The sequence below is a fragment of the Brachyhypopomus gauderio genome, unplaced genomic scaffold (assembly GCF_052324685.1).
Source record: "Brachyhypopomus gauderio isolate BG-103 unplaced genomic scaffold, BGAUD_0.2 sc216, whole genome shotgun sequence".
Taxonomy (NCBI): domain Eukaryota; kingdom Metazoa; phylum Chordata; class Actinopteri; order Gymnotiformes; family Hypopomidae; genus Brachyhypopomus; species Brachyhypopomus gauderio.
The window spans coordinates 78,112-103,979 of record NW_027507037.1 but is presented as its reverse complement, the minus strand read 5'-3'; the positions used below and the strand labels follow the sequence as shown (position 1 = coordinate 103,979).

General features: G+C 45.3%; 37 non-coding genes across 37 annotated transcripts; all 37 read right to left on the bottom strand.

Annotated features, from left to right (window-relative positions):
- Positions 1 to 202: 202 nt before the first annotated feature.
- trnal-aag (transfer RNA leucine (anticodon AAG)) lies at positions 203 to 284 on the bottom strand. The gene has a single exon. It is a non-coding gene; the product is annotated as a tRNA-Leu (tRNA).
- Positions 285 to 893: 609 nt separating this feature from the next.
- Positions 894 to 975, bottom strand: trnal-aag (transfer RNA leucine (anticodon AAG)). Its single transcript has one exon. It is a non-coding gene; the product is annotated as a tRNA-Leu (tRNA).
- Positions 976 to 1,584: 609 nt separating this feature from the next.
- Positions 1,585 to 1,666, bottom strand: trnal-aag (transfer RNA leucine (anticodon AAG)). Its single transcript has one exon. It is a non-coding gene; the product is annotated as a tRNA-Leu (tRNA).
- A 609-nt stretch (positions 1,667 to 2,275) lies between these two features.
- Positions 2,276 to 2,357, bottom strand: trnal-aag (transfer RNA leucine (anticodon AAG)). Its single transcript has one exon. It is a non-coding gene; the product is annotated as a tRNA-Leu (tRNA).
- A 609-nt stretch (positions 2,358 to 2,966) lies between these two features.
- trnal-aag (transfer RNA leucine (anticodon AAG)) lies at positions 2,967 to 3,048 on the bottom strand. The gene has a single exon. It is a non-coding gene; the product is annotated as a tRNA-Leu (tRNA).
- Positions 3,049 to 3,657: 609 nt separating this feature from the next.
- Positions 3,658 to 3,739, bottom strand: trnal-aag (transfer RNA leucine (anticodon AAG)). The gene has a single exon. It is a non-coding gene; the product is annotated as a tRNA-Leu (tRNA).
- A 608-nt stretch (positions 3,740 to 4,347) lies between these two features.
- Positions 4,348 to 4,429, bottom strand: trnal-aag (transfer RNA leucine (anticodon AAG)). Its single transcript has one exon. It is a non-coding gene; the product is annotated as a tRNA-Leu (tRNA).
- Positions 4,430 to 5,038: 609 nt separating this feature from the next.
- On the bottom strand, positions 5,039 to 5,120 carry trnal-aag (transfer RNA leucine (anticodon AAG)). Its single transcript has one exon. It is a non-coding gene; the product is annotated as a tRNA-Leu (tRNA).
- A 608-nt stretch (positions 5,121 to 5,728) lies between these two features.
- Positions 5,729 to 5,810, bottom strand: trnal-aag (transfer RNA leucine (anticodon AAG)). Its single transcript has one exon. It is a non-coding gene; the product is annotated as a tRNA-Leu (tRNA).
- Positions 5,811 to 6,419: 609 nt separating this feature from the next.
- trnal-aag (transfer RNA leucine (anticodon AAG)) lies at positions 6,420 to 6,501 on the bottom strand. Its single transcript has one exon. It is a non-coding gene; the product is annotated as a tRNA-Leu (tRNA).
- A 608-nt stretch (positions 6,502 to 7,109) lies between these two features.
- On the bottom strand, positions 7,110 to 7,191 carry trnal-aag (transfer RNA leucine (anticodon AAG)). The gene has a single exon. It is a non-coding gene; the product is annotated as a tRNA-Leu (tRNA).
- Positions 7,192 to 7,800: 609 nt separating this feature from the next.
- trnal-aag (transfer RNA leucine (anticodon AAG)) lies at positions 7,801 to 7,882 on the bottom strand. The gene has a single exon. It is a non-coding gene; the product is annotated as a tRNA-Leu (tRNA).
- Positions 7,883 to 8,490: 608 nt separating this feature from the next.
- trnal-aag (transfer RNA leucine (anticodon AAG)) lies at positions 8,491 to 8,572 on the bottom strand. The gene has a single exon. It is a non-coding gene; the product is annotated as a tRNA-Leu (tRNA).
- Positions 8,573 to 9,181: 609 nt separating this feature from the next.
- Positions 9,182 to 9,263, bottom strand: trnal-uag (transfer RNA leucine (anticodon UAG)). Its single transcript has one exon. It is a non-coding gene; the product is annotated as a tRNA-Leu (tRNA).
- A 608-nt stretch (positions 9,264 to 9,871) lies between these two features.
- trnal-aag (transfer RNA leucine (anticodon AAG)) lies at positions 9,872 to 9,953 on the bottom strand. The gene has a single exon. It is a non-coding gene; the product is annotated as a tRNA-Leu (tRNA).
- Positions 9,954 to 10,562: 609 nt separating this feature from the next.
- trnal-aag (transfer RNA leucine (anticodon AAG)) lies at positions 10,563 to 10,644 on the bottom strand. Its single transcript has one exon. It is a non-coding gene; the product is annotated as a tRNA-Leu (tRNA).
- A 609-nt stretch (positions 10,645 to 11,253) lies between these two features.
- trnal-aag (transfer RNA leucine (anticodon AAG)) lies at positions 11,254 to 11,335 on the bottom strand. The gene has a single exon. It is a non-coding gene; the product is annotated as a tRNA-Leu (tRNA).
- A 608-nt stretch (positions 11,336 to 11,943) lies between these two features.
- trnal-aag (transfer RNA leucine (anticodon AAG)) lies at positions 11,944 to 12,025 on the bottom strand. The gene has a single exon. It is a non-coding gene; the product is annotated as a tRNA-Leu (tRNA).
- Positions 12,026 to 12,634: 609 nt separating this feature from the next.
- trnal-uag (transfer RNA leucine (anticodon UAG)) lies at positions 12,635 to 12,716 on the bottom strand. The gene has a single exon. It is a non-coding gene; the product is annotated as a tRNA-Leu (tRNA).
- Positions 12,717 to 13,325: 609 nt separating this feature from the next.
- Positions 13,326 to 13,407, bottom strand: trnal-aag (transfer RNA leucine (anticodon AAG)). The gene has a single exon. It is a non-coding gene; the product is annotated as a tRNA-Leu (tRNA).
- Positions 13,408 to 14,016: 609 nt separating this feature from the next.
- On the bottom strand, positions 14,017 to 14,098 carry trnal-aag (transfer RNA leucine (anticodon AAG)). Its single transcript has one exon. It is a non-coding gene; the product is annotated as a tRNA-Leu (tRNA).
- Positions 14,099 to 14,706: 608 nt separating this feature from the next.
- On the bottom strand, positions 14,707 to 14,788 carry trnal-aag (transfer RNA leucine (anticodon AAG)). Its single transcript has one exon. It is a non-coding gene; the product is annotated as a tRNA-Leu (tRNA).
- A 609-nt stretch (positions 14,789 to 15,397) lies between these two features.
- Positions 15,398 to 15,479, bottom strand: trnal-aag (transfer RNA leucine (anticodon AAG)). Its single transcript has one exon. It is a non-coding gene; the product is annotated as a tRNA-Leu (tRNA).
- A 609-nt stretch (positions 15,480 to 16,088) lies between these two features.
- On the bottom strand, positions 16,089 to 16,170 carry trnal-aag (transfer RNA leucine (anticodon AAG)). Its single transcript has one exon. It is a non-coding gene; the product is annotated as a tRNA-Leu (tRNA).
- Positions 16,171 to 16,779: 609 nt separating this feature from the next.
- On the bottom strand, positions 16,780 to 16,861 carry trnal-aag (transfer RNA leucine (anticodon AAG)). The gene has a single exon. It is a non-coding gene; the product is annotated as a tRNA-Leu (tRNA).
- Positions 16,862 to 17,469: 608 nt separating this feature from the next.
- trnal-aag (transfer RNA leucine (anticodon AAG)) lies at positions 17,470 to 17,551 on the bottom strand. The gene has a single exon. It is a non-coding gene; the product is annotated as a tRNA-Leu (tRNA).
- Positions 17,552 to 18,160: 609 nt separating this feature from the next.
- On the bottom strand, positions 18,161 to 18,242 carry trnal-aag (transfer RNA leucine (anticodon AAG)). The gene has a single exon. It is a non-coding gene; the product is annotated as a tRNA-Leu (tRNA).
- Positions 18,243 to 18,851: 609 nt separating this feature from the next.
- On the bottom strand, positions 18,852 to 18,933 carry trnal-aag (transfer RNA leucine (anticodon AAG)). The gene has a single exon. It is a non-coding gene; the product is annotated as a tRNA-Leu (tRNA).
- A 608-nt stretch (positions 18,934 to 19,541) lies between these two features.
- trnal-aag (transfer RNA leucine (anticodon AAG)) lies at positions 19,542 to 19,623 on the bottom strand. The gene has a single exon. It is a non-coding gene; the product is annotated as a tRNA-Leu (tRNA).
- Positions 19,624 to 20,844: 1,221 nt separating this feature from the next.
- trnal-aag (transfer RNA leucine (anticodon AAG)) lies at positions 20,845 to 20,926 on the bottom strand. The gene has a single exon. It is a non-coding gene; the product is annotated as a tRNA-Leu (tRNA).
- Positions 20,927 to 21,534: 608 nt separating this feature from the next.
- trnal-aag (transfer RNA leucine (anticodon AAG)) lies at positions 21,535 to 21,616 on the bottom strand. The gene has a single exon. It is a non-coding gene; the product is annotated as a tRNA-Leu (tRNA).
- A 609-nt stretch (positions 21,617 to 22,225) lies between these two features.
- On the bottom strand, positions 22,226 to 22,307 carry trnal-uag (transfer RNA leucine (anticodon UAG)). The gene has a single exon. It is a non-coding gene; the product is annotated as a tRNA-Leu (tRNA).
- A 609-nt stretch (positions 22,308 to 22,916) lies between these two features.
- On the bottom strand, positions 22,917 to 22,998 carry trnal-uag (transfer RNA leucine (anticodon UAG)). The gene has a single exon. It is a non-coding gene; the product is annotated as a tRNA-Leu (tRNA).
- Positions 22,999 to 23,605: 607 nt separating this feature from the next.
- Positions 23,606 to 23,687, bottom strand: trnal-uag (transfer RNA leucine (anticodon UAG)). Its single transcript has one exon. It is a non-coding gene; the product is annotated as a tRNA-Leu (tRNA).
- A 609-nt stretch (positions 23,688 to 24,296) lies between these two features.
- trnal-aag (transfer RNA leucine (anticodon AAG)) lies at positions 24,297 to 24,378 on the bottom strand. Its single transcript has one exon. It is a non-coding gene; the product is annotated as a tRNA-Leu (tRNA).
- Positions 24,379 to 24,986: 608 nt separating this feature from the next.
- trnal-aag (transfer RNA leucine (anticodon AAG)) lies at positions 24,987 to 25,068 on the bottom strand. Its single transcript has one exon. It is a non-coding gene; the product is annotated as a tRNA-Leu (tRNA).
- A 609-nt stretch (positions 25,069 to 25,677) lies between these two features.
- trnal-uag (transfer RNA leucine (anticodon UAG)) lies at positions 25,678 to 25,759 on the bottom strand. The gene has a single exon. It is a non-coding gene; the product is annotated as a tRNA-Leu (tRNA).
- Between the last annotated feature and the right edge of the window lie 109 nt (positions 25,760 to 25,868).

The following is a 25,868-nucleotide window of genomic DNA, read 5'->3' as shown; positions in this document are numbered from 1 at the left end:
CATTTCCTGCCTGTTATCAAAACACTGCAGGGTCTTCAATGTCGCCTAAGAACAAAGCCAGGTATGAGCATTTGCAAATGGCATCGTAGCATGGCTCTCTGCTACCATCATGCGAATAACTGCTCTTCAGCCTTGGGTCAGGCACCGTTGTTGAGAGTGATTAGGTATAAGAATTCTTCTGCCATCTCCTAAAAACACTGCTTGGCAGCGGTGGGATTCGAACCCACGCCTCCGCAGAGACTGGAGCCTTAATCCAGCGCCTTAGACCGCTCGGCCACGCTACCCTGTGGTAATATCTTTTTTGCAATTTTCAAGTCTGGAGTCCTCCAAAGCAGCATTCTCAACTTGGTACATGAGCAGGGCTGAACTTGTGAGGAACAATGCTTGCCTAACTTTCAAAGTAAAAAATGCTAAGCTATATGTAACTCTGAAAAAGAAGAAGGGTTCCAATGTCTTTTTCAAATTGTTTCCCGTCATCTGTACTGGAAGAGAGGGTTTTCAAGAGAACACAAAGGCAAGAATCATTGTAAAGTTACCAGCTGGCAGCATTCGATCCCATGCCTTCTCAGAGACTGGAGCCTAAATCCAGTGCCTTAGACCACTCAGACACGCTACCACAGGAAGACTGTATTTGCTGACATTCTTGTAGAAGAAGCTGAATTTGTCTTCTGTCAGAAGAGGAAAGATGCATCATTTCCTGCCTGTTATCAAAACACTGCAGGGTCTTCAATGTCGCCTAAGAACAAAGCCAGGTATGAGCATTTGCAAATGGCATCGTAGCATGGCTCTCTGCTACCATCATGCGAATAACTGCTCTTCAGCCTTGGGTCAGGCACCGTTGTTGAGAGTGATTAGGTATAAGAATTCTTCTGCCATCTCCTAAAAACACTGCTTGGCAGCGGTGGGATTCGAACCCACGCCTCCGCAGAGACTGGAGCCTTAATCCAGCGCCTTAGACCGCTCGGCCACGCTACCCTGTGGTAATATCTTTTTTGCAATTTTCAAGTCTGGAGTCCTCCAAAGCAGCATTCTCAACTTGGTACATGAGCAGGGCTGAACTTGTGAGGAACAATGCTTGCCTAACTTTCAAAGTAAAAAATGCTAAGCTATATGTAACTCTGAAAAAGAAGAAGGGTTCCAATGTCTTTTTCAAATTGTTTCCCGTCATCTGTACTGGAAGAGAGGGTTTTCAAGAGAACACAAAGGCAAGAATCATTGTAAAGTTACCAGCTGGCAGCATTCGATCCCATGCCTTCTCAGAGACTGGAGCCTAAATCCAGTGCCTTAGACCACTCAGACACGCTACCACAGGAAGACTGTATTTGCTGACATTCTTGTAGAAGAAGCTGAATTTGTCTTCTGTCAGAAGAGGAAAGATGCATCATTTCCTGCCTGTTATCAAAACACTGCAGGGTCTTCAATGTCGCCTAAGAACAAAGCCAGGTATGAGCATTTGCAAATGGCATCGTAGCATGGCTCTCTGCTACCATCATGCGAATAACTGCTCTTCAGCCTTGGGTCAGGCACCGTTGTTGAGAGTGATTAGGTATAAGAATTCTTCTGCCATCTCCTAAAAACAATGCTTGGCAGCGGTGGGATTCGAACCCACGCCTCCGCAGAGACTGGAGCCTTAATCCAGCGCCTTAGACCGCTCGGCCACGCTACCCTTTGGTAATATCTTTTTTGCAATTTTCAAGTCTGGAGTCCTCCAAAGCAGCATTCTCAACTTGGTACATGAGCAGGGCTGAACTTGTGAGGAACAATGCTTGCCTAACTTTCAAAGTAAAAAATGCTAAGTTATATGTAACTCTGAAAAAGAAGAAGGGTTCCAATGTCTTTTTCAAATTGTTTCCCGTCATCTGTACTGGAAGAGAGGGTTTTCAAGAGAACACAAAGGCAAGAATCATTGTAAAGTTACCAGCTGGCAGCATTCGATCCCATGCCTTCTCAGAGACTGGAGCCTAAATCCAGTGCCTTAGACCACTCAGACACGCTACCACAGGAAGACTGTATTTGCTGACATTCTTGTAGAAGAAGCTGAATTTGTCTTCTGTCAGAAGAGGAAAGATGCATCATTTCCTGCCTGTTATCAAAACACTGCAGGGTCTTCAATGTCGCCTAAGAACAAAGCCAGGTATGAGCATTTGCAAATGGCATCGTAGCATGGCTCTCTGCTACCATCATGCGAATAACTGCTCTTCAGCCTTGGGTCAGGCACCGTTGTTGAGAGTGATTAGGTATAAGAATTGTTCTGCCATCTCCTAAAAACAATGCTTGGCAGCGGTGGGATTCGAACCCACGCCTCCGCAGAGACTGGAGCCTTAATCCAGCGCCTTAGACCGCTCGGCCACGCTACCCTTTGGTAATATCTTTTTTGCAATTTTCAAGTCTGGAGTCCTCCAAAGCAGCATTCTCAACTTGGTACATGAGCAGGGCTGAACTTGTGAGGAACAATGCTTGCCTAACTTTCAAAGTAAAAAATGCTAAGTTATATGTAACTCTGAAAAAGAAGAAGGGTTCCAATGTCTTTTTCAAATTGTTTCCCGTCATCTGTACTGGAAGAGAGGGTTTTCAAGAGAACACAAAGGCAAGAATCATTGTAAAGTTACCAGCTGGCAGCATTCGATCCCATGCCTTCTCAGAGACTGGAGCCTAAATCCAGTGCCTTAGACCACTCAGACACGCTACCACAGGAAGACTGTATTTGCTGACATTCTTGTAGAAGAAGCTGAATTTGTCTTCTGTCAGAAGAGGAAAGATGCATCATTTCCTGCCTGTTATCAAAACACTGCAGGGTCTTCAATGTCGCCTAAGAACAAAGCCAGGTATGAGCATTTGCAAATGGCATCGTAGCATGGCTCTCTGCTACCATCATGCGAATAACTGCTCTTCAGCCTTGGGTCAGGCACCGTTGTTGAGAGTGATTAGGTATAAGAATTCTTCTGCCATCTCCTAAAAACACTGCTTGGCAGCGGTGGGATTCGAACCCACGCCTCCGCAGAGACTGGAGCCTTAATCCAGCGCCTTAGACCGCTCGGCCACGCTACCCTGTGGTAATATCTTTTTTGCAATTTTCAAGTCTGGAGTCCTCCAAAGCAGCATTCTCAACTTGGTACATGAGCAGGGCTGAACTTGTGAGGAACAATGCTTGCCTAACTTTCAAAGTAAAAAATGCTAAGCTATATGTAACTCTGAAAAAGAAGAAGGGTTCCAATGTCTTTTTCAAATTGTTTCCCGTCATCTGTACTGGAAGAGAGGGTTTTCAAGAGAACACAAAGGCAAGAATCATTGTAAAGTTACCAGCTGGCAGCATTCGATCCCATGCCTTCTCAGAGACTGGAGCCTAAATCCAGTGCCTTAGACCACTCAGACACGCTACCACAGGAAGACTGTATTTGCTGACATTCTTGTAGAAGAAGCTGAATTTGTCTTCTGTCAGAAGAGGAAAGATGCATCATTTCCTGCCTGTTATCAAAACACTGCAGGGTCTTCAATGTCGCCTAAGAACAAAGCCAGGTATGAGCATTTGCAAATGGCATCGTAGCATGGCTCTCTGCTACCATCATGCGAATAACTGCTCTTCAGCCTTGGGTCAGGCACCGTTGTTGAGAGTGATTAGGTATAAGAATTGTTCTGCCATCTCCTAAAAACAATGCTTGGCAGCGGTGGGATTCGAACCCACGCCTCCGCAGAGACTGGAGCCTTAATCCAGCGCCTTAGACCGCTCGGCCACGCTACCCTTTGGTAATATCTTTTTTGCAATTTTCAAGTCTGGAGTCCTCCAAAGCAGCATTCTCAACTTGGTACATGAGCAGGGCTGAACTTGTGAGGAACAATGCTTGCCTAACTTTCAAAGTAAAAAATGCTAAGTTATATGTAACTCTGAAAAAGAAGAAGGGTTCCAATGTCTTTTTCAAATTGTTTCCCGTCATCTGTACTGGAAGAGAGGGTTTTCAAGAGAACACAAAGGCAAGAATCATTGTAAAGTTACCAGCTGGCAGCATTCGATCCCATGCCTTCTCAGAGACTGGAGCCTAAATCCAGTGCCTTAGACCACTCAGACACGCTACCACAGGAAGACTGTATTTGCTGACATTCTTGTAGAAGAAGCTGAATTTGTCTTCTGTCAGAAGAGGAAAGATGCATCATTTCCTGCCTGTTATCAAAACACTGCAGGGTCTTCAATGTCGCCTAAGAACAAAGCCAGGTATGAGCATTTGCAAATGGCATCGTAGCATGGCTCTCTGCTACCATCATGCGAATAACTGCTCTTCAGCCTTGGGTCAGGCACCGTTGTTGAGAGTGATTAGGTATAAGAATTCTTCTGCCATCTCCAAAAAAACTGCTTGGCAGCGGTGGGATTCGAACCCACGCCTCCGCAGAGACTGGAGCCTTAATCCAGCGCCTTAGACCGCTCGGCCAAGCTACCCTGTGGTAATCTCTTTTTTGCAATTTTCAAGTCTGGAGTCCTCCAAAGCAGCATTCTCAACTTGGTACATGAGCAGGGCTGAACTTGTGAGGAACAATGCTTGCCTAACTTTCAAAGTAAAAAATGCTAAGCTATATGTAACTCTGAAAAAGAAGAAGGGTTCCAATGTCTTTTTCAAATTGTTTCCCGTCATCTGTACTGGAAGAGAGGGTTTTCAAGAGAACACAAAGGCAAGAATCATTGTAAAGTTACCAGCTGGCAGCATTCGATCCCATGCCTTCTCAGAGACTGGAGCCTAAATCCAGTGCCTTAGACCACTCAGACACGCTACCACAGGTAGACTGCATTTGCTGACATTCTTGTGGAAGAAGGTGAATTTTTCTTCTGTCAGAAGAGGAAAGATGCATCATTTCCTGCCTGTTATCAAAACACCGCAGGGTCTTCAATGTCGCCTAAGAACAAAGCCAGGTATGAGCATTTGCAAATGGCATCGTGGCATGGCTCTCTGCTACCATCATGCGAATAACTGCTCTTCAGCCTTGGGTCAGGCACCGTTGTTGAGAGTGATTAGGTATAAGAATTGTTCTGCCATCTCCTAAAAACAATGCTTGGCAGCGGTGGGATTCGAACCCACGCCTCCGCAGAGACTGGAGCCTTAATCCAGCGCCTTAGACCGCTCGGCCACGCTACCCTTTGGTAATATCTTTTTTGCAATTTTCAAGTCTGGAGTCCTCCAAAGCAGCATTCTCAACTTGGTACATGAGCAGGGCTGAACTTGTGAGGAACAATGCTTGCCTAACTTTCAAAGTAAAAAATGCTAAGTTATATGTAACTCTGAAAAAGAAGAAGGGTTCCAATGTCTTTTTCAAATTGTTTCCCGTCATCTGTACTGGAAGAGAGGGTTTTCAAGAGAACACAAAGGCAAGAATCATTGTAAAGTTACCAGCTGGCAGCATTCGATCCCATGCCTTCTCAGAGACTGGAGCCTAAATCCAGTGCCTTAGACCACTCAGACACGCTACCACAGGAAGACTGTATTTGCTGACATTCTTGTAGAAGAAGCTGAATTTGTCTTCTGTCAGAAGAGGAAAGATGCATCATTTCCTGCCTGTTATCAAAACACTGCAGGGTCTTCAATGTCGCCTAAGAACAAAGCCAGGTATGAGCATTTGCAAATGGCATCGTAGCATGGCTCTCTGCTACCATCATGCGAATAACTGCTCTTCAGCCTTGGGTCAGGCACCGTTGTTGAGAGTGATTAGGTATAAGAATTCTTCTGCCATCTCCAAAAAAACTGCTTGGCAGCGGTGGGATTCGAACCCACGCCTCCGCAGAGACTGGAGCCTTAATCCAGCGCCTTAGACCGCTCGGCCACGCTACCCTGTGGTAATCTCTTTTTTGCAATTTTCAAGTCTGGAGTCCTCCAAAGCAGCATTCTCAACTTGGTACATGAGCAGGGCTGAACTTGTGAGGAACAATGCTTGCCTAACTTTCAAAGTAAAAAATGCTAAGCTATATGTAACTCTGAAAAAGAAGAAGGGTTCCAATGTCTTTTTCAAATTGTTTCCCGTCATCTGTACTGGAAGAGAGGGTTTTCAAGAGAACACAAAGGCAAGAATCATTGTAAAGTTACCAGCTGGCAGCATTCGATCCCATGCCTTCTCAGAGACTGGGGCCTAAATCCAGTGCCTTAGACCACTCAGACACGCTACCACAGGAAGACTGCATTTGCTGACATTCTTGTGGAAGAAGGTGAATTTTTCTTCTGTCAGAAGAGGAAAGATGCATCATTTCCTGCCTGTTATCAAAACACCGCAGGGTCTTCAATGTCGCCTAAGAACAAAGCCAGGTATGAGCATTTGCAAATGGCATCGTGGCATGGCTCTCTGCTACCATCATGCGAATGACTGCTCTTCAGCCTTGGGTCAGGCACCATTGTTGAGAGTGATTAGGTATAAGAATTGTTCTGCCATCTCCTAAAAACAATGCTTGGCAGCGGTGGGATTCGAACCCACGCCTCCGCAGAGACTGGAGCCTTAATCCAGCGCCTTAGACCGCTCGGCCACGCTACCCTTTGGTAATATCTTTTTTGCAATTTTCAAGTCTGGAGTCCTCCAAAGCAGCATTCTCAACTTGGTACATGAGCAGGGCTGAACTTGTGAGGAACAATGCTTGCCTAACTTTCAAAGTAAAAAATGCTAAGTTATATGTAACTCTGAAAAAGAAGAAGGGTTCCAATGTCTTTTTCAAATTGTTTCCCGTCATCTGTACTGGAAGAGAGGGTTTTCAAGAGAACACAAAGGCAAGAATCATTGTAAAGTTACCAGCTGGCAGCATTCGATCCCATGCCTTCTCAGAGACTGGAGCCTAAATCCAGTGCCTTAGACCACTCAGACACGCTACCACAGGAAGACTGTATTTGCTGACATTCTTGTAGAAGAAGCTGAATTTGTCTTCTGTCAGAAGAGGAAAGATGCATCATTTCCTGCCTGTTATCAAAACACTGCAGGGTCTTCAATGTCGCCTAAGAACAAAGCCAGGTATGAGCATTTGCAAATGGCATCGTAGCATGGCTCTCTGCTACCATCATGCGAATAACTGCTCTTCAGCCTTGGGTCAGGCACCGTTGTTGAGAGTGATTAGGTATAAGAATTCTTCTGCCATCTCCAAAAAAACTGCTTGGCAGCGGTGGGATTCGAACCCACGCCTCCGCAGAAACTGGAGCCTTAATCCAGCGCCTTAGACCGCTCGGCCAAGCTACCCTGTGGTAATCTCTTTTTTGCAATTTTCAAGTCTGGAGTCCTCCAAAGCAGCATTCTCAACTTGGTACATGAGCAGGGCTGAACTTGTGAGGAACAATGCTTGCCTAACTTTCAAAGTAAAAAATGCTAAGCTATATGTAACTCTGAAAAAGAAGAAGGGTTCCAATGTCTTTTTCAAATTGTTTCCCGTCATCTGTACTGGAAGAGAGGGTTTTCAAGAGAACACAAAGGCAAGAATCATTGTAAAGTTACCAGCTGGCAGCATTCGATCCCATGCCTTCTCAGAGACTGGAGCCTAAATCCAGTGCCTTAGACCACTCAGACACGCTACCACAGGTAGACTGCATTTGCTGACATTCTTGTGGAAGAAGGTGAATTTTTCTTCTGTCAGAAGAGGAAAGATGCATCATTTCCTGCCTGTTATCAAAACACCGCAGGGTCTTCAATGTCGCCTAAGAACAAAGCCAGGTATGAGCATTTGCAAATGGCATCGTGGCATGGCTCTCTGCTACCATCATGCGAATAACTGCTCTTCAGCCTTGGGTCAGGCACCGTTGTTGAGAGTGATTAGGTATAAGAATTGTTCTGCCATCTCCTAAAAACAATGCTTGGCAGCGGTGGGATTCGAACCCACGCCTCCGCAGAGACTGGAGCCTTAATCCAGCGCCTTAGACCGCTCGGCCACGCTACCCTTTGGTAATATCTTTTTTGCAATTTTCAAGTCTGGAGTCCTCCAAAGCAGCATTCTCAACTTGGTACATGAGCAGGGCTGAACTTGTGAGGAACAATGCTTGCCTAACTTTCAAAGTAAAAAATGCTAAGTTATATGTAACTCTGAAAAAGAAGAAGGGTTCCAATGTCTTTTTCAAATTGTTTCCCGTCATCTGTACTGGAAGAGAGGGTTTTCAAGAGAACACAAAGGCAAGAATCATTGTAAAGTTACCAGCTGGCAGCATTCGATCCCATGCCTTCTCAGAGACTGGAGCCTAAATCCAGTGCCTTAGACCACTCAGACACGCTACCACAGGAAGACTGTATTTGCTGACATTCTTGTAGAAGAAGCTGAATTTGTCTTCTGTCAGAAGAGGAAAGATGCATCATTTCCTGCCTGTTATCAAAACACTGCAGGGTCTTCAATGTCGCCTAAGAACAAAGCCAGGTATGAGCATTTGCAAATGGCATCGTAGCATGGCTCTCTGCTACCATCATGCGAATAACTGCTCTTCAGCCTTGGGTCAGGCACCGTTGTTGAGAGTGATTAGGTATAAGAATTCTTCTGCCATCTCCAAAAAAACTGCTTGGCAGCGGTGGGATTCGAACCCACGCCTCCGCAGAGACTGGAGCCTTAATCCAGCGCCTTAGACCGCTCGGCCACGCTACCCTGTGGTAATCTCTTTTTTGCAATTTTCAAGTCTGGAGTCCTCCAAAGCAGCATTCTCAACTTGGTACATGAGCAGGGCTGAACTTGTGAGGAACAATGCTTGCCTAACTTTCAAAGTAAAAAATGCTAAGCTATATGTAACTCTGAAAAAGAAGAAGGGTTCCAATGTCTTTTTCAAATTGTTTCCCGTCATCTGTACTGGAAGAGAGGGTTTTCAAGAGAACACAAAGGCAAGAATCATTGTAAAGTTACCAGCTGGCAGCATTCGATCCCATGCCTTCTCAGAGACTGGGGCCTAAATCCAGTGCCTTAGACCACTCAGACACGCTACCACAGGAAGACTGCATTTGCTGACATTCTTGTGGAAGAAGGTGAATTTTTCTTCTGTCAGAAGAGGAAAGATGCATCATTTCCTGCCTGTTATCAAAACACCGCAGGGTCTTCAATGTCGCCTAAGAACAAAGCCAGGTATGAGCATTTGCAAATGGCATCGTGGCATGGCTCTCTGCTACCATCATGCGAATGACTGCTCTTCAGCCTTGGGTCAGGCACCATTGTTGAGAGTGATTAGGTATAAGAATTCTTCTGCCATCTCTTAAAAACACTGCTTGGCAGCGGTGGGATTCGAACCCACGCCTCCGCAGAGACTGGAGCCTAAATCCAGCGCCTTAGACCGCTCGGCCACGCTACCCTTTGGTAATGTCTTTTTTGCAATTTTCAAGTCTGGAGTCCTCCAAAGCAGCATTCTCAACTTGGTACATGAGCAGGGCTGAACTTGTGAGGAACAATGCTTGCCTAACTTTCAAAGTAAAAAATGCTAAGCTATATGTAACTCTGAAAAAGAAGAAGGGTTCCAATGTCTTTTTCAAATTGTTTCCCGTCATCTGTACTGGAAGAGAGGGTTTTCAAGAGAACACAAAGGCAAGAATCATTGTAAAGTTACCAGCTGGCAGCATTCGATCCCATGCCTTCTCAGAGACTGGAGCCTAAATCCAGTGCCTTAGACCACTCAGACACGCTACCACAGGAAGACTGTATTTGCTGACATTCTTGTAGAAGAAGCTGAATTTGTCTTCTGTCAGAAGAGGAAAGATGCATCATTTCCTGCCTGTTATCAAAACACTGCAGGGTCTTCAATGTCGCCTAAGAACAAAGCCAGGTATGAGCATTTGCAAATGGCATCGTAGCATGGCTCTCTGCTACCATCATGCGAATAACTGCTCTTCAGCCTTGGGTCAGGCACCGTTGTTGAGAGTGATTAGGTATAAGAATTCTTCTGCCATCTCCAAAAAAACTGCTTGGCAGCGGTGGGATTCGAACCCACGCCTCCGCAGAGACTGGAGCCTTAATCCAGCGCCTTAGACCGCTCGGCCACGCTACCCTGTGGTAATCTCTTTTTTGCAATTTTCAAGTCTGGAGTCCTCCAAAGCAGCATTCTCAACTTGGTACATGAGCAGGGCTGAACTTGTGAGGAACAATGCTTGCCTAACTTTCAAAGTAAAAAATGCTAAGCTATATGTAACTCTGAAAAAGAAGAAGGGTTCCAATGTCTTTTTCAAATTGTTTCCCGTCATCTGTACTGGAAGAGAGGGTTTTCAAGAGAACACAAAGGCAAGAATCATTGTAAAGTTACCAGCTGGCAGCATTCGATCCCATGCCTTCTCAGAGACTGGAGCCTAAATCCAGTGCCTTAGACCACTCAGACACGCTACCACAGGAAGACTGTATTTGCTGACATTCTTGTAGAAGAAGCTGAATTTGTCTTCTGTCAGAAGAGGAAAGATGCATCATTTCCTGCCTGTTATCAAAACACTGCAGGGTCTTCAATGTCGCCTAAGAACAAAGCCAGGTATGAGCATTTGCAAATGGCATCGTAGCATGGCTCTCTGCTACCATCATGCGAATAACTGCTCTTCAGCCTTGGGTCAGGCACCGTTGTTGAGAGTGATTAGGTATAAGAATTGTTCTGCCATCTCCTAAAAACAATGCTTGGCAGCGGTGGGATTCGAACCCACGCCTCCGCAGAGACTGGAGCCTTAATCCAGCGCCTTAGACCGCTCGGCCACGCTACCCTTTGGTAATATCTTTTTTGCAATTTTCAAGTCTGGAGTCCTCCAAAGCAGCATTCTCAACTTGGTACATGAGCAGGGCTGAACTTGTGAGGAACAATGCTTGCCTAACTTTCAAAGTAAAAAATGCTAAGTTATATGTAACTCTGAAAAAGAAGAAGGGTTCCAATGTCTTTTTCAAATTGTTTCCCGTCATCTGTACTGGAAGAGAGGGTTTTCAAGAGAACACAAAGGCAAGAATCATTGTAAAGTTACCAGCTGGCAGCATTCGATCCCATGCCTTCTCAGAGACTGGAGCCTAAATCCAGTGCCTTAGACCACTCAGACACGCTACCACAGGAAGACTGTATTTGCTGACATTCTTGTAGAAGAAGCTGAATTTGTCTTCTGTCAGAAGAGGAAAGATGCATCATTTCCTGCCTGTTATCAAAACACTGCAGGGTCTTCAATGTCGCCTAAGAACAAAGCCAGGTATGAGCATTTGCAAATGGCATCGTAGCATGGCTCTCTGCTACCATCATGCGAATAACTGCTCTTCAGCCTTGGGTCAGGCACCGTTGTTGAGAGTGATTAGGTATAAGAATTCTTCTGCCATCTCCTAAAAACAATGCTTGGCAGCGGTGGGATTCGAACCCACGCCTCCGCAGAGACTGGAGCCTTAATCCAGCGCCTTAGACCGCTCGGCCACGCTACCCTTTGGTAATATCTTTTTTGCAATTTTCAAGTCTGGAGTCCTCCAAAGCAGCATTCTCAACTTGGTACATGAGCAGGGCTGAACTTGTGAGGAACAATGCTTGCCTAACTTTCAAAGTAAAAAATGCTAAGTTATATGTAACTCTGAAAAAGAAGAAGGGTTCCAATGTCTTTTTCAAATTGTTTCCCGTCATCTGTACTGGAAGAGAGGGTTTTCAAGAGAACACAAAGGCAAGAATCATTGTAAAGTTACCAGCTGGCAGCATTCGATCCCATGCCTTCTCAGAGACTGGAGCCTAAATCCAGTGCCTTAGACCACTCAGACACGCTACCACAGGAAGACTGTATTTGCTGACATTCTTGTAGAAGAAGCTGAATTTGTCTTCTGTCAGAAGAGGAAAGATGCATCATTTCCTGCCTGTTATCAAAACACTGCAGGGTCTTCAATGTCGCCTAAGAACAAAGCCAGGTATGAGCATTTGCAAATGGCATCGTAGCATGGCTCTCTGCTACCATCATGCGAATAACTGCTCTTCAGCCTTGGGTCAGGCACCGTTGTTGAGAGTGATTAGGTATAAGAATTCTTCTGCCATCTCCAAAAAAACTGCTTGGCAGCGGTGGGATTCGAACCCACGCCTCCGCAGAGACTGGAGCCTTAATCCAGCACCTTAGACCGCTCGGCCACGCTACCCTGTGGTAATCTCTTTTTTGCAATTTTCAAGTCTGGAGTCCTCCAAAGCAGCATTCTCAACTTGGTACATGAGCAGGGCTGAACTTGTGAGGAACAATGCTTGCCTAACTTTCAAAGTAAAAAATGCTAAGCTATATGTAACTCTGAAAAAGAAGAAGGGTTCCAATGTCTTTTTCAAATTGTTTCCCGTCATCTGTACTGGAAGAGAGGGTTTTCAAGAGAACACAAAGGCAAGAATCATTGTAAAGTTACCAGCTGGCAGCATTCGATCCCATGCCTTCTCAGAGACTGGGGCCTAAATCCAGTGCCTTAGACCACTCAGACACGCTACCACAGGAAGACTGCATTTGCTGACATTCTTGTGGAAGAAGGTGAATTTTTCTTCTGTCAGAAGAGGAAAGATGCATCATTTCCTGCCTGTTATCAAAACACCGCAGGGTCTTCAATGTCGCCTAAGAACAAAGCCAGGTATGAGCATTTGCAAATGGCATCGTGGCATGGCTCTCTGCTACCATCATGCGAATGACTGCTCTTCAGCCTTGGGTCAGGCACCATTGTTGAGAGTGATTAGGTATAAGAATTCTTCTGCCATCTCTTAAAAACTCTGCTTGGCAGCGGTGGGATTCGAACCCACGCCTCCGCAGAGACTGGAGCCTAAATCCAGCGCCTTAGACCGCTCGGCCACGCTACCCTTTGGTAATGTCTTTTTTGCAATTTTCAAGTCTGGAGTCCTCCAAAGCAGCATTCTCAACTTGGTACATGAGCAGGGCTGAACTTGTGAGGAACAATGCTTGCCTAACTTTCAAAGTAAAAAATGCTAAGCTATATGTAACTCTGAAAAAGAAGAAGGGTTCCAATGTCTTTTTCAAATTGTTTCCCGTCATCTGTACTGGAAGAGAGGGTTTTCAAGAGAACACAAAGGCAAGAATCATTGTAAAGTTACCAGCTGGCAGCATTCGATCCCATGCCTTCTCAGAGACTGGAGCCTAAATCCAGTGCCTTAGACCACTCAGACACGCTACCACAGGAAGACTGTATTTGCTGACATTCTTGTAGAAGAAGCTGAATTTGTCTTCTGTCAGAAGAGGAAAGATGCATCATTTCCTGCCTGTTATCAAAACACTGCAGGGTCTTCAATGTCGCCTAAGAACAAAGCCAGGTATGAGCATTTGCAAATGGCATCGTAGCATGGCTCTCTGCTACCATCATGCGAATAACTGCTCTTCAGCCTTGGGTCAGGCACCGTTGTTGAGAGTGATTAGGTATAAGAATTCTTCTGCCATCTCCTAAAAACACTGCTTGGCAGCGGTGGGATTCGAACCCACGCCTCCGCAGAGACTGGAGCCTTAATCCAGCGCCTTAGACCGCTCGGCCACGCTACCCTGTGGTAATATCTTTTTTGCAATTTTCAAGTCTGGAGTCCTCCAAAGCAGCATTCTCAACTTGGTACATGAGCAGGGCTGAACTTGTGAGGAACAATGCTTGCCTAACTTTCAAAGTAAAAAATGCTAAGCTATATGTAACTCTGAAAAAGAAGAAGGGTTCCAATGTCTTTTTCAAATTGTTTCCCGTCATCTGTACTGGAAGAGAGGGTTTTCAAGAGAACACAAAGGCAAGAATCATTGTAAAGTTACCAGCTGGCAGCATTCGATCCCATGCCTTCTCAGAGACTGGAGCCTAAATCCAGTGCCTTAGACCACTCAGACACGCTACCACAGGAAGACTGTATTTGATGACATTCTTGTAGAAGAAGCTGAATTTGTCTTCTGTCAGAAGAGGAAAGATGCATCATTTCCTGCCTGTTATCAAAACACTGCAGGGTCTTCAATGTCGCCTAAGAACAAAGCCAGGTATGAGCATTTGCAAATGGCATCGTAGCATGGCTCTCTGCTACCATCATGTGAATAACTGCTCTTCAGCCTTGGGTCAGGCACCGTTGTTGAGAGTGATTAGGTATAAGAATTCTTCTGCCATCTCCTTAAAACAATGCTTGGCAGCGGTGGGATTCGAACCCACGCCTCCGCAGAGACTGGAGCCTTAATCCAGCACCTTAGACCGCTCGGCCACGCTACCCTTTGGTAATATCTTTTTTGCAATTTTCAAGTCTGGAGTCCTCCAAAGCAGCATTCTCAACTTGGTACATGAGCAGGGCTGAACTTGTGAGGAACAATGCTTGCCTAACTTTCAAAGTAAAAAATGCTAAGTTATATGTAACTCTGAAAAAGAAGAAGGGTTCCAATGTCTTTTTCAAATTGTTTCCCGTCATCTGTACTGGAAGAGAGGGCTTTCAAGAGAACACAAAGGCAAGAATCATTGTAAAGTTACCAGCTGGCAGCATTCGATCCCATGCCTTCTCAGAGACTGGAGCCTAAATCCAGTGCCTTAGACCACTCAGACACGCTACCACAGGAAGACTGTATTTGCTGACATTCTTGTAGAAGAAGCTGAATTTGTCTTCTGTCAGAAGAGGAAAGATGCATCATTTCCTGCCTGTTATCAAAACACTGCAGGGTCTTCAATGTCGCCTAAGAACAAAGCCAGGTATGAGCATTTGCAAATGGCATCGTAGCATGGCTCTCTGCTACCATCATGCGAATAACTGCTCTTCAGCCTTGGGTCAGGCACCGTTGTTGAGAGTGATTAGGTATAAGAATTCTTCTGCCATCTCCAAAAAAACTGCTTGGCAGCGGTGGGATTCGAACCCACGCCTCCGCAGAGACTGGAGCCTTAATCCAGCGCCTTAGACCGCTCGGCCACGCTACCCTGTGGTAATCTCTTTTTTGCAATTTTCAAGTCTGGAGTCCTCCAAAGCAGCATTCTCAACTTGGTACATGAGCAGGGCTGAACTTGTGAGGAACAATGCTTGCCTAACTTTCAAAGTAAAAAATGCTAAGCTATATGTAACTCTGAAAAAGAAGAAGGGTTCCAATGTCTTTTTCAAATTGTTTCCCGTCATCTGTACTGGAAGAGAGGGTTTTCAAGAGAACACAAAGGCAAGAATCATTGTAAAGTTACCAGCTGGCAGCATTCGATCCCATGCCTTCTCAGAGACTGGAGCCTAAATCCAGTGCCTTAGACCACTCAGACACGCTACCACAGGAAGACTGTATTTGCTGACATTCTTGTAGAAGAAGCTGAATTTGTCTTCTGTCAGAAGAGGAAAGATGCATCATTTCCTGCCTGTTATCAAAACACTGCAGGGTCTTCAATGTCGCCTAAGAACAAAGCCAGGTATGAGCATTTGCAAATGGCATCGTAGCATGGCTCTCTGCTACCATCATGCGAATAACTGCTCTTCAGCCTTGGGTCAGGCACCGTTGTTGAGAGTGATTAGGTATAAGAATTCTTCTGCCATCTCCTTAAAACAATGCTTGGCAGCGGTGGGATTCGAACCCACGCCTCCGCAGAGACTGGAGCCTTAATCCAGCGCCTTAGACCGCTCGGCCACGCTACCCTTTGGTAATATCTTTTTTGCAATTTTCAAGTCTGGAGTCCTCCAAAGCAGCATTCTCAACTTGGTACATGAGCAGGGCTGAACTTGTGAGGAACAATGCTTGCCTAACTTTCAAAGTAAAAAATGCTAAGCTATATGTAACTCTGAAAAAGAAGAAGGGTTCCAATGTCTTTTTCAAATTGTTTCCCGTCATCTGTACTGGAAGAGAGGGTTTTCAAGAGAACACAAAGGCAAGAATCATTGTAAAGTTACCAGCTGGCAGCATTCGATCCCATGCCTTCTCAGAGACTGGAGCCTAAATCCAGTGCCTTAGACCACTCAGACACGCTACCACAGGAAGACTGTATTTGCTGACATTCTTGTAGAAGAAGCTGAATTTGTCTTCTGTCAGAAGAGGAAAGATGCATCATTTCCTGCCTGTTATCAAAACACTGCAGGGTCTTCAATGTCGCCTAAGAACAAAGCCAGGTATGAGCATTTGCAAATGGCATCGTAGCATGGCTCTCTGCTACCATCATGCGAATAACTGCTCTTCAGCCTTGGGTCAGGCACCGTTGTTGAGAGTGATTAGGTATAAGAATTCTTCTGCCATCTCCTTAAAACAATGCTTGGCAGCGGTGGGATTCGAACCCACGCCTCCGCAGAGACTGGAGCCTTAATCCAGCGCCTTAGACCGCTCGGCCACGCTACCCTTTGGTAATATCTTTTTTGCAATTTTCAAGTCTGGAGTCCTCCAAAGCAGCATTCTCAACTTGGTACATGAGCAGGGCTGAACTTGTGAGGAACAATGCTTGCCTAACTTTCAAAGTAAAAAATGCTAAGTTATATGTAACTCTGAAAAAGAAGAAGGGTTCCAATGTCTTTTTCAAATTGTTTCCCGTCATCTGTACTGGAAGAGAGGGTTTTCAAGAGAACACAAAGGCAAGAATCATTGTAAAGTTACCAGCTGGCAGCATTCGATCCCATGCCTTCTCAGAGACTGGAGCCTAAATCCAGTGCCTTAGACCACTCAGACACGCTACCACAGGAAGACTGTATTTGCTGACATTCTTGTAGAAGAAGCTGAATTTGTCTTCTGTCAGAAGAGGAAAGATGCATCATTTCCTGCCTGTTATCAAAACACTGCAGGGTCTTCAATGTCGCCTAAGAACAAAGCCAGGTATGAGCATTTGCAAATGGCATCGTAGCATGGCTCTCTGCTACCATCATGCGAATAACTGCTCTTCAGCCTTGGGTCAGGCACCGTTGTTGAGAGTGATTAGGTATAAGAATTCTTCTGCCATCTCCTTAAAACAATGCTTGGCAGCGGTGGGATTCGAACCCACGCCTCCGCAGAGACTGGAGCCTTAATCCAGCGCCTTAGACCGCTCGGCCACGCTACCCTTTGGTAATATCTTTTTTGCAATTTTCAAGTCTGGAGTCCTCCAAAGCAGCATTCTCAACTTGGTACATGAGCAGGGCTGAACTTGTGAGGAACAATGCTTGCCTAACTTTCAAAGTAAAAAATGCTAAGTTATATGTAACTCTGAAAAAGAAGAAGGGTTCCAATGTCTTTTTCAAATTGTTTCCCGTCATCTGTACTGGAAGAGAGGGCTTTCAAGAGAACACAAAGGCAAGAATCATTGTAAAGTTACCAGCTGGCAGCATTCGATCCCATGCCTTCTCAGAGACTGGAGCCTAAATCCAGTGCCTTAGACCACTCAGACACGCTACCACAGGAAGACTGTATTTGCTGACATTCTTGTAGAAGAAGCTGAATTTGTCTTCTGTCAGAAGAGGAAAGATGCATCATTTCCTGCCTGTTATCAAAACACTGCAGGGTCTTCAATGTCGCCTAAGAACAAAGCCAGGTATGAGCATTTGCAAATGGCATCGTAGCATGGCTCTCTGCTACCATCATGCGAATAACTGCTCTTCAGCCTTGGGTCAGGCACCGTTGTTGAGAGTGATTAGGTATAAGAATTCTTCTGCCATCTCCAAAAAAACTGCTTGGCAGCGGTGGGATTCGAACCCACGCCTCCGCAGAGACTGGAGCCTTAATCCAGCGCCTTAGACCGCTCGGCCACGCTACCCTTTGGTAATATCTTTTTTGCAATTTTCAAGTCTGGAGTCCTCCAAAGCAGCATTCTCAACTTGGTACATGAGCAGGGCTGAACTTGTGAGGAACAATGCTTGCCTAACTTTCAAAGTAAAAAATGCTAAGTTATATGTAACTCTGAAAAAGAAGAAGGGTTCCAATGTCTTTTTCAAATTGTTTCCCGTCATCTGTACTGGAAGAGAGGGTTTTCAAGAGAACACAAAGGCAAGAATCATTGTAAAGTTACCAGCTGGCAGCATTCGATCCCATGCCTTCTCAGAGACTGGAGCCTAAATCCAGTGCCTTAGACCACTCAGACACGCTACCACAGGAAGACTGTATTTGCTGACATTCTTGTAGAAGAAGCTGAATTTGTCTTCTGTCAGAAGAGGAAAGATGCATCATTTCCTGCCTGTTATCAAAACACTGCAGGGTCTTCAATGTCGCCTAAGAACAAAGCCAGGTATGAGCATTTGCAAATGGCATCGTAGCATGGCTCTCTGCTACCATCATGCGAATAACTGCTCTTCAGCCTTGGGTCAGGCACCGTTGTTGAGAGTGATTAGGTATAAGAATTCTTCTGCCATCTCCTTAAAACAATGCTTGGCAGCGGTGGGATTCGAACCCACGCCTCCGCAGAGACTGGAGCCTTAATCCAGCGCCTTAGACCGCTCGGCCACGCTACCCTTTGGTAATATCTTTTTTGCAATTTTCAAGTCTGGAGTCCTCCAAAGCAGCATTCTCAACTTGGTACATGAGCAGGGCTGAACTTGTGAGGAACAATGCTTGCCTAACTTTCAAAGTAAAAAATGCTAAGTTATATGTAACTCTGAAAAAGAAGAAGGGTTCCAATGTCTTTTTCAAATTGTTTCCCGTCATCTGTACTGGAAGAGAGGGTTTTCAAGAGAACACAAAGGCAAGAATCATTGTAAAGTTACCAGCTGGCAGCATTCGATCCCATGCCTTCTCAGAGACTGGAGCCTAAATCCAGTGCCTTAGACCACTCAGACACGCTACCACAGGAAGACTGTATTTGCTGACATTCTTGTAGAAGAAGCTGAATTTGTCTTCTGTCAGAAGAGGAAAGATGCATCATTTCCTGCCTGTTATCAAAACACTGCAGGGTCTTCAATGTCGCCTAAGAACAAAGCCAGGTATGAGCATTTGCAAATGGCATCGTAGCATGGCTCTCTGCTAACATCTTGCGAATAACTGCTCTTCAGCCTTGGGTCAGGCACCGTTGTTGAGAGTGATTAGGTATAAGAATTCTTCTGCCATCTCCTTAAAACAATGCTTGGCAGCGGTGGGATTCGAACCCACGCCTCCGCAGAGACTGGAGCCTTAATCCAGCGCCTTAGACCGCTCGGCCACGCTACCCTTTGGTAATATCTTTTTTGCAATTTTCAAGTCTGGAGTCCTCCAAAGCAGCATTCTCAACTTGGTACATGAGCAGGGCTGAACTTGTGAGGAACAATGCTTGCCTAACTTTCAAAGTAAAAAATGCTAAGTTATATGTAACTCTGAAAAAGAAGAAGGGTTCCAATGTGTTTTTCAAATTGTTTCCCGTCATCTGTACTGGAAGAGAGGGCTTTCAAGAGAACACAAAGGCAAGAATCATTGTAAAGTTACCAGCTGGCAGCATTCGATCCCATGCCTTCTCAGAGACTGGAGCCTAAATCCAGTGCCTTAGACCACTCAGACACGCTACCACAGGAAGACTGTATTTGCTGACATTCTTGTAGAAGAAGCTGAATTTGTCTTCTGTCAGAAGAGGAAAGATGCATCATTTCCTGCCTGTTATCAAAACACTGCAGGGTCTTCAATGTCGCCTAAGAACAAAGCCAGGTATGAGCATTTGCAAATGGCATCGTAGCATGGCTCTCTGCTACCATCATGCGAATAACTGCTCTTCAGCCTTGGGTCAGGCACCGTTGTTGAGAGTGATTAGGTATAAGAATTCTTCTGCCATCTCCAAAAAAACTGCTTGGCAGCGGTGGGATTCGAACCCACGCCTCCGCAGAGACTGGAGCCTTAATCCAGCGCCTTAGACCGCTCGGCCACGCTACCCTTTGGTAATATCTTTTTTGCAATTTTCAAGTCTGGAGTCCTCCAAAGCAGCATTCTCAACTTGGTACATGAGCAGGGCTGAACTTGTGAGGAACAATGCTTGCCTAACTTTCAAAGTAAAAAATGCTAAGTTATATGTAACTCTGAAAAAGAAGAAGGGTTCCAATGTCTTTTTCAAATTGTTTCCCGTCATCTGTACTGGAAGAGAGGGTTTTCAAGAGAACACAAAGGCAAGAATCATTGTAAAGTTACCAGCTGGCAGCATTCGATCCCATGCCTTCTCAGAGACTGGAGCCTAAATCCAGTGCCTTAGACCACTCAGACACGCTACCACAGGAAGACTGTATTTGCTGACATTCTTGTAGAAGAAGCTGAATTTGTCTTCTGTCAGAAGAGGAAAGATGCATCATTTCCTGCCTGTTATCAAAACACTGCAGGGTCTTCAATGTCGCCTAAGAACAAAGCCAGGTATGAGCATTTGCAAATGGCATCGTAGCATGGCTCTCTGCTACCATCATGCGAATACCATCATGCGAATAATAAATGCGAACCCATGCCTCCGCAGAGACTGGAGCCTAAATCCAGCGCCTTAGACCGCTCGGCCACGCTACCCTTTGGTAATATCTTTTTTGCAATTTTCAAGTCTGGAGTCCTCCAAAGCAGCATTCTCAACTTGGTACATGAGCAGGGCTGAACTTGTGAGGAACAATGCTTGCCTAACTTTCAAAGTAAAAAATGCTAAGCTATATGTAACTCTGAAAAAGAAGAAGGGTTCCAATGTCTTTTTCAAATTGTTTCCCGTCATCTGTACTGGAAGAGAGGGTTTTCAAGAGAACACAAAGGCAAGAATCATTGTAAAGTTACCAGCTGGCAGCATTCGATCCCATGCCTTCTCAGAGACTGGAGCCTAAATCCAGTGCCTTAGACCACTCAGACACGCTACCACAGGAAGACTGTATTTGCTGACATTCTTGTAGAAGAAGCTGAATTTGTCTTCTGTCAGAAGAGGAAAGATGCATCATTTCCTGCCTGTTATCAAAACACTGCAGGGTCTTCAATGTCGCCTAAGAACAAAGCCAGGTATGAGCATTTGCAAATGGCATCGTAGCATGGCTCTCTGCTACCATCATGCGAATAACTGCTCTTCAGCCTTGGGTCAGGCACCGTTGTTGAGAGTGATTAGGTATAAGAATTCTTCTGCCATCTCCTAAAAACACTGCTTGGCAGCGGTGGGATTCGAACCCACGCCTCCGCAGAGACTGGAGCCTTAATCCAGCGCCTTAGACCGCTCGGCCACGCTACCCTGTGGTAATATCTTTTTTGCAATTTTCAAGTCTGGAGTCCTCCAAAGCAGCATTCTCAACTTGGTACATGAGCAGGGCTGAACTTGTGAGGAACAATGCTTGCCTAACTTTCAAAGTAAAAAATGCTAAGCTATATGTAACTCTAAAAAAGAAGAAGGGTTCCAATGTCTTTTTCAAATTGTTTCCCGTCATCTGTACTGGAAGAGAGGGTTTTCAAGAGAACACAAAGGCAAGAATCATTGTAAAGTTACCAGCTGGCAGCATTCGATCCCATGCCTTCTCAGAGACTGGAGCCTAAATCCAGTGCCTTAGACCACTCAGACACGCTACCACAGGAAGACTGTATTTGCTGACATTCTTGTAGAAGAAGCTGAATTTGTCTTCTGTCAGAAGAGGAAAGATGCATCATTTCCTGCCTGTTATCAAAACACTGCAGGGTCTTCAATGTCGCCTAAGAACAAAGCCAGGTATGAGCATTTGCAAATGGCATCGTAGCATGGCTCTCTGCTACCATCATGCGAATAACTGCTCTTCAGCCTTGGGTCAGGCACCGTTGTTGAGAGTGATTAGGTATAAGAATTCTTCTGCCATCTCCAAAAAAACTGCTTGGCAGCGGTGGGATTCGAACCCACGCCTCCGCAGAGACTGGAGCCTTAATCCAGCGCCTTAGACCGCTCGGCCAAGCTACCCTGTGGTAATCTCTTTTTTGCAATTTTCAAGTCTGGAGTCCTCCAAAGCAGCATTCTCAACTTGGTACATGAGCAGGGCTGAACTTGTGAGGAACAATGCTTGCCTAACTTTCAAAGTAAAAAATGCTAAGCTATATGTAACTCTGAAAAAGAAGAAGGGTTCCAATGTCTTTTTCAAATTGTTTCCCGTCATCTGTACTGGAAGAGAGGGTTTTCAAGAGAACACAAAGGCAAGAATCATTGTAAAGTTACCAGCTGGCAGCATTCGATCCCATGCCTTCTCAGAGACTGGAGCCTAAATCCAGTGCCTTAGACCACTCAGACACGCTACCACAGGTAGACTGCATTTGCTGACATTCTTGTGGAAGAAGGTGAATTTTTCTTCTGTCAGAAGAGGAAAGATGCATCATTTCCTGCCTGTTATCAAAACACCGCAGGGTCTTCAATGTCGCCTAAGAACAAAGCCAGGTATGAGCATTTGCAAATGGCATCGTGGCATGGCTCTCTGCTACCATCATGCGAATGACTGCTCTTCAGCCTTGGGTCAGGCACCATTGTTGAGAGTGATTAGGTATAAGAATTCTTCTGCCATCTCTTAAAAACACTGCTTGGCAGCGGTGGGATTCGAACCCACGCCTCCGCAGAGACTGGAGCCTAAATCCAGCGCCTTAGACCGCTCGGCCACGCTACCCTTTGGTAATATCTTTTTTGCAATTTTCAAGTCTGGAGTCCTCCAAAGCAGCATTCTCAACTTGGTACATGAGCAGGGCTGAACTTGTGAGGAACAATGCTTGCCTAACTTTCAAAGTAAAAAATGCTAAGCTATATGTAACTCTGAAAAAGAAGAAGGGTTCCAATGTCTTTTTCAAATTGTTTCCCGTCATCTGTACTGGAAGAGAGGGTTTTCAAGAGAACACAAAGGCAAGAATCATTGTAAAGTTACCAGCTGGCAGCATTCGATCCCATGCCTTCTCAGAGACTGGAGCCTAAATCCAGTGCCTTAGACCACTCAGACACGCTACCACAGGAAGACTGCATTTGCTGACATTCTTGTGGAAGAAGGTGAATTTTTCTTCTGTCAGAAGAGGAAAGATGCATCATTTCCTGCCTGTTATCAAAACACCGCAGGGTCTTCAATGTCGCCTAAGAACAAAGCCAGGTATGAGCATTTGCAAATGGCATCGTGGCATGGCTCTCTGCTACCATCATGCGAATGACTGCTCTTCAGCCTTGGGTCAGGCACCATTGTTGAGAGTGATTAGGTATAAGAATTCTTCTGCCATCTCTTAAAAACACTGCTTGGCAGCGGTGGGATTCGAACCCACGCCTCCGCAGAGACTGGAGCCTAAATCCAGCGCCTTAGACCGCTCGGCCACGCTACCCTTTGGTAATATCTTTTTTGCAATTTTCAAGTCTGGAGTCCTCCAAAGCAGCATTCTCAACTTGGTACATGAGCAGGGCTGAACTTGTGAGGAACAATGCTTGCCTAACTTTCAAAGTAAAAAATGCTAAGCTATATGTAACTGAAAAAGAAGAAGGGTTCCAATGTCTTTTTCAAATTGTTTCCCGTCATCTGTACTGGAAGAGAGGGTTTTCAAGAGAACACAAAGGCAAGAATCATTGTAAAGTTACCAGCTGGCAGCATTCGATCCCATGCCTTCTCAGAGACTGGAGCCTAAATCCAGTGCCTTAGACCACTCAGACACGCTACCACAGGAAGACTGCATTTGCTGACATTCTTGTGGAAGAAGGTGAATTTTTCTTCTGTCAGAAGAGGAAAGATGCATCATTTCCTGCCTGTTATCAAAACACCGCAGGGTCTTCAATGTCGCCTAAGAACAAAGCCAGGTATGAGCATTTGCAAATGGCATCGTGGCATGGCTCTCTGCTACCATCATGCGAATGACTGCTCTTCAGCCTTGGGTCAGGCACCATTGTTGAGAGTGATTAGGTATAAGAATTCTTCTGCCATCTCTTAAAAACACTGCTTGGCAGCGGTGGGATTCGAACCCACGCCTCCGCAGAGACTGGAGCCTAAATCCAGCGCCTTAGACCGCTCGGCCACGCTACCCTTTGGTAATATCTTTTTTGCAATTTTCAAGTCTGGAGTCCTCCAAAGCAGCATTCTCAACTTGGTACATGAGCAGGGCTGAACTTGTGAGGAACAATGCTTGCCTAACTTTCAAAGTAAAAAATGCTAAGCTATATGTAACTCTGAAAAAGAAGAAGGGTTCCAATGTCGTTTTCAAATTGTTTCCCGTCATCTGTACTGGAAGAGAGGGTTTTCAAGAGAACACAAAGGCAAGAATCATTGTAAAGTTACCAGCTGGCAGCATTCGATCCCATGCCTTCTCAGAGACTGGAGCCTAAATCCAGTGCCTTAGACCACTCAGACACGCTACCACAGGAAGACTGTATTTGCTGACATTCTTGTAGAAGAAGCTGAATTTGTCTTCTGTCAGAAGAGGAAAGATGCATCATTTCCTGCCTGTTATCAAAACACTGCAGGGTCTTCAATGTCACCTAAGAACAAAGCCAGGTATGAGCATTTGCAAATGGCATCGTAGCATGGCTCTCTGCTACCATCATGCGAATAACTGCTCTTCAGCCTTGGGTCAGGCACCGTTGTTGAGAGTGATTAGGTATAAGAATTCTTCTGCCATCTCCTAAAAACACTGCTTGGCAGCGGTGGGATTCGAACCCACGCCTCCGCAGAGACTGGAGCCTTAATCCAGCGCCTTAGACCGCTCGGCCACGCTACCCTGTGGTAATATCTTTTTTGCAATTTTCAAGTCTGGAGTCCTCCAAAGCAGCATTCTCAACTTGGTACATGAGCAGGGCTGAACTTGTGAGGAACAATGCTTGCCTAACTTTCAAAGTAAAAAATGCTAAGCTATATGTAACTCTAAAAAAGAAGAAGGGTTCCAATGTCTTTTTCAAATTGTTTCCCGTCATCTGTACTGGAAGAGAGGGTTTTCAAGAGAACACAAAGGCAAGAATCATTGTAAAGTTACCAGCTGGCAGCATTCGATCCCATGCCTTCTCAGAGACTGGAGCCTAAATCCAGTGCCTTAGACCACTCAGACACGCTACCACAGGAAGACTGTATTTGCTGACATTCTTGTAGAAGAAGCTGAATTTGTCTTCTGTCAGAAGAGGAAAGATGCATCATTTCCTGCCTGTTATCAAAACACTGCAGGGTCTTCAATGTCGCCTAAGAACAAAGCCAGGTATGAGCATTTGCAAATGGCATCGTAGCATGGCTCTCTGCTACCATCATGCGAATAACTGCTCTTCAGCCTTGGGTCAGGCACCGTTGTTGAGAGTGATTAGGTATAAGAATTCTTCTGCCATCTCCAAAAAAACTGCTTGGCAGCGGTGGGATTCGAACCCACGCCTCCGCAGAGACTGGAGCCTTAATCCAGCGCCTTAGACCGCTCGGCCAAGCTACCCTGTGGTAATCTCTTTTTTGCAATTTTCAAGTCTGGAGTCCTCCAAAGCAGCATTCTCAACTTGGTACATGAGCAGGGCTGAACTTGTGAGGAACAATGCTTGCCTAACTTTCAAAGTAAAAAATGCTAAGCTATATGTAACTCTGAAAAAGAAGAAGGGTTCCAATGTCTTTTTCAAATTGTTTCCCGTCATCTGTACTGGAAGAGAGGGTTTTCAAGAGAACACAAAGGCAAGAATCATTGTAAAGTTACCAGCTGGCAGCATTCGATCCCATGCCTTCTCAGAGACTGGAGCCTAAATCCAGTGCCTTAGACCACTCAGACACGCTACCACAGGTAGACTGCATTTGCTGACATTCTTGTGGAAGAAGGTGAATTTTTCTTCTGTCAGAAGAGGAAAGATGCATCATTTCCTGCCTGTTATCAAAACACCGCAGGGTCTTCAATGTCGCCTAAGAACAAAGCCAGGTATGAGCATTTGCAAATGGCATCGTGGCATGGCTCTCTGCTACCATCATGCGAATGACTGCTCTTCAGCCTTGGGTCAGGCACCATTGTTGAGAGTGATTAGGTATAAGAATTCTTCTGCCATCTCTTAAAAACACTGCTTGGCAGCGGTGGGATTCGAACCCACGCCTCCGCAGAGACTGGAGCCTAAATCCAGCGCCTTAGACCGCTCGGCCACGCTACCCTTTGGTAATATCTTTTTTGCAATTTTCAAGTCTGGAGTCCTCCAAAGCAGCATTCTCAACTTGGTACATGAGCAGGGCTGAACTTGTGAGGAACAATGCTTGCCTAAC